Here is a 4466-nt window from a genome sequence, read left to right on the forward strand (position 1 = left end):
CGCTGCAGGATTCAGGACAGATTGGAGCGGGGAGAGTTTGGCAAGAGGGAGGCCAATTAGTAGAGAGTTACAATAGTCCAGACGAGAATGAATAAGTGAAACAGTAAGAGTTTTTGCAGAGTCGAAAATAAGAAAAGGGCGAATTCTAGAAATGTTTTTGAGGTGCAGATAAGAAGAGCGAGCCAGTGATCGGATGCGGGGGGTGAATGCAAGCTCGGAATCAAGGATGACCCTAAGGCAGCGGGCATGTTGCTTTGGAGTAATGGTGGAACCGCACACGGAGATGGCACTGTCAGGCAAAGGTAGGTTAGTAGAGGGAGAAAACATGAGGAGTTCAGTTTTTGACAGGTTCAGTTTCAGATAGACGGAGGACATGATGTTAGAGACAGCGGTAAGACAATCACTGGTGTTTTCTAAAAAGGTCGGCGTGATAACAGGAGAACAGGTGAATAATTGGGTGTCGTCAGCATAGAGATGGTACTGGAAACCAAATCTACTGATTGTTTGTCCAATAGGGGCAGTATACAAAGAGAAGGGGAGGGGGTCTAGGACTGATCCTTGAGGAACCCCAACAGTAAGGGGAAGGTGAGAGGAGGAGAAACCAGCAAAACATACAGTGAAGGATCGGTCAGAGAGATAGGAGGAGAACCAGGAGAGAACGGTGTCCTTGAGGCCGATGGAGCGGAGCATATTTAGGAGCTGATGATCCACAGTATCGAATGCTGCGGAGAGATCCAAGAGAATCAGCATGGAGTAGTGACCATTAGATTTAGCTGTTAGTAGGTCATTAGAGACTTTAGTGAGGCAGTTTCAGTAGAGTGTAAAGAGCGGAAGCCAGATTGAAGAGGGTCTAGAAGAGAGTTATCAGATAGCGGGTAAGACGGGAGTGGACCAGGCGTTCGAGGAGTTTAGAGATGAAGGGAAGATTAGAGACAGGTCTATAGTTAGCGGCACAGTTTTGGTCAAGGGATGGTTTTTTTAAGTAATGGATGTATGATGGCATGCTTAAACGAGGAGGGAAAAATACCGAAGTGAGAGAAAGGTTGAATATTTGTTAGGTGAGAGGTGACAGCCGGGGAAAGGGACTGGAGATGTGACGGAATGGGGTCACTGGTGCAAGTGGTTGGGCGAGAAGATGCAAGGAGCCTGATTACTACTTCTTCTGTAACTGGTTCAAAGTCAGAAAGTGAACTAGATGCAGTGGGGGAGGGAGGACAGTGCATGGTATTAAGAGATTGGGAGATGATTTCCTGTCGAATGTGGTCAATTTTTTCTTTGAAGTAATTGGCCAGATCGTCAGCGCGGAGATCCGTGGTTGGGGCCTGCACTCTTGGGTTGAGTAGGGACTGGAAAGTTTCAAAGAGACGTTTAGGGTTATTTGACAGTGAGGTGATGAGGGTGTTGAAATAGGTTTGTTTGGAGAGGTGAAGGGCAGAGTTGTATGTTTTTAGCATGAACTTATAATGGATGAAATCTTCGGGTAGATTAGATTTTCTCCACTGACGTTCGGCACACCTGGAGCACCGCTGCAGGAAACGTGTTTGCAACGTGTGCCACGGTTGTCGCCATCTGTGCCGAGTTGTTCTATGTATAGGAGGTGCAGCTTCATCCAGGGCACTTTGCAGGGTTTCATTGTAATGCTTCAGAGCAGAATCAGGACATGAAATTGAGGAGATTGGTGCCAATGATGACTGCAAGTTCTTCATAAGCTTCTGGGTGTTACTGGCCTGTATGTTTCTATAAGTGTGGAAAGTGGGGGTGACCTGAGCAGGATGGCAGTTCTTGATAGAGAATGAAAGAAGGTTGTGGTCAGAGAGCGGGAGAGGGGAGTTTGTGAAACCATCCACTGAGCAAAGCTGGGAGAAGACCAAGTCAAGGGAGTTTCCATCTTCATGTGTTGGAGAGTTAGTATGCTGCGAGAGGCCGAAAGAGGAGGTTAGAGATAAAAGGTGAGAAGCAGATGGGGAGAGGGGAGAAGCAATGGGGATGTTGAAATCACCCATGATAAGGGTGGGGGTGTCACAGGAGAGAAAGTGTGGAAGCCAGGTGGCAAAGTGATCCAGGAACTGATGAGAGGGGCCGGGAGGACGATACACCACCGCCACTCGCATGGAGAAGGGGATGTAGAGTCTGACCACATGGACCTCAAAGGAAGGGAAGACAAGTGAGGGTACATGGGGGATAATTTGGAAGGTACATTTGGGTGAAAGGAGCAGACCAACGCCTCCACCTGTTCTGTTGTCTGATCTTGGGGTATGAGAAAAGTGTAGTCCACCATATGAAAGAGCAGCAGCAGCGGTGGTGTCTGACTGCTGGATCCAGGTTTCAGTAAGGGCCAGGAGATTGAGACAGTTAGAAAGGAAGAAGTCATGAATGAAGGAGAGTTTATTAATTTATTATTACATTACTGATCCTGAGTTACCTCCTGTATTATACTCCAGAGCTGCACTCACTATTCTGATGGTGCAGTCACTGTGTACATGCATTAATGATCCTGAGTTTCCTGTGTAGTCGCCATCTTTACTTGGGCCCGCTGCACCATAATTCGTGTTTTGTCTAGAATAGCAGAGGTTTTTTTCCTCTTTTTTTCCCTTCTGTTGTGGCTCTATATAAAGCTGTCAGACGAGAGACATCTGCACACCGCTCACGTGGCATCGGCAGTATCAAATCCTCCATCTGTTTCTCTGCCTCCAGTTCTTACGCACCTGCTCATAGTATACAGCAGGCACGCCTTTGTGGGAGGGGGACACACAATAATAAGGGGCTCCTGGGATTCATCACATACCTAATGCTTATGATGTGAGCAGCTCCGGGTGGGCAGATCTGTAGGGAGATTGACAGCTTTGCCGTTTTATTTTTCTTGGTACGGATTCATCATTACTTTTTGTGAAGGTTTTTGGTCACGTGAACCCTTGAGGCGACTTCCATCTTGATGGTGGAGACCTGTATGGAAGAAATAAAAAATGTAAGTCATTAAATGTAGAAAAACGGTCCAAGGAAGCGACCATGACATGATGGCACCAGCTCTGGGCTGTGGGAGTTGAGTCAATGCACACATCTCACTGGGAGATGCCGCCAGCAAGACTCCGCTCCGATGTGCTCTTCCTCCAGGTCTTACGTGCCGGCTCACAATGGTCTGCAGGCACGCCTTTGTGGGAGGATGGACCCCGATACACCCCAATATCACAGCATGCAGGAAGTCCATAGTAATGCATCAGACCCCCACCCCCTCCCCGACCACTAATAATACCAGTAGCACCGCGCCCCCCCCTCCTCTGACCGCTAATACCAGCAGCACAGCCCCCTGAGACCGCCAATACCAGCAGCACAGCCCCCTCTGACCGCTAATACCAGCAGCACAGCCCCCTCTGACCGCTAATACCAGCAGCACAGCCCCCTCTGACCGCTAATACCAGCAGCACAGCCCCCTCTGACCGCTAATACCAGCAGCACAGCCCCCTCTGACCGCTAATACCAGCAGCACAGCCCCCTGAGACCGCTAATACCAGCAGCACAGCCCCCTCTGACCGCTAATACCAGCATCGCAGCCCCCTCTGACCGCTAATACCAGCAGCACAGCCCCCTCTGACCGCTAATACCAGCAGCACAGCCCCCTCTGACCGCTAATACCAGCATCGCAGCCCCGAGACCGCTAATACCAGCATCGCAGCCCCCTCAGACCGCTAATAGCAGCAGCACAGCCCACTCTGACCGCCAGCACAGCATCGCAACCCCCTTTGACCACCAACAGAGCAGCAGCACAGCCCCCTCTGACCGCCAACACCAGCATCGCAGCCCCCTCGGACCGCTAATACCAGCAATGAAGCCCCCTCTGACCGCCAACACCAGCAGCGCAGCACCCTCCGACCGCTAATTCCAGCAGCGCACACACCATGACAGGGTAGATGGAGGCGGATGGAGCCAGAGACACACCGCTGCCATGCTGCAACGAGAGAGAGCGATGTTCATCACTTCCGGTCTTATATTAGGTCACTTCCGGTAGACGCCTCCACCGTAAAGTGTCTCTTCGCTAACAGTAGTGCGCCTGCGCTGTAGTATTGCTCTTCTACTTTATGGCTACCGCCTCCAATTGACCACGTGACTGTCACCCTAAGATTGACAGCTGCCCATTCTAATGGATGTCTATAGGCGATTATTATTGGCCGAGCATTGAGCTTGTGAGGCAAAAGTCACGTGTGCTGCGTGATAACAGAGAGCAACAGTTTGCATTTCCTTAACGAAATATCTTGGTATGGAAATTATAGTCCTTCTAACCTCTACAGGAGGCAATGTAAGACATCTGCAACTACAAGTCCCAGCACATCTGTGTACAGAGGATGCAGAGCACATGGTTACAGGGAAACATTCAGGAGCATGAACATAAGACTGATCCCTTCCATGTAGCCAGCGGAGAAATCCAGCTGCAAAGCTACCTGCACAATGCTCCGCAAGTGCACTGGGGCGTG

At 50.0% G+C, this 4466-nt stretch overlaps 1 long non-coding RNA gene across 2 annotated transcripts in view; it reads right to left on the reverse strand.

Moving 5' to 3' along the window:
* Window positions 1-4010, reverse strand: part of LOC138647830 (uncharacterized) — a 13569-nt gene extending 9559 nt beyond the window's left edge. The window contains exons 1-2 of one of the 2 annotated variants that reach the window (XR_011315049.1): window positions 3893-4010; window positions 2786-2943 (exon numbers count right to left, since the gene is read on the reverse strand). This is a non-coding gene — a long non-coding RNA (uncharacterized lncRNA). The remainder of the gene's footprint in view (window positions 1-2785; window positions 2944-3892) is intronic. The other variant, XR_011315051.1, reaches the window with a different exon arrangement.
* Between the last annotated feature and the right edge of the window lie 456 nt (window positions 4011-4466).

This window comes from Ranitomeya imitator, chromosome 1 (genome assembly GCF_032444005.1).
Source record: "Ranitomeya imitator isolate aRanImi1 chromosome 1, aRanImi1.pri, whole genome shotgun sequence".
Taxonomy (NCBI): domain Eukaryota; kingdom Metazoa; phylum Chordata; class Amphibia; order Anura; family Dendrobatidae; genus Ranitomeya; species Ranitomeya imitator.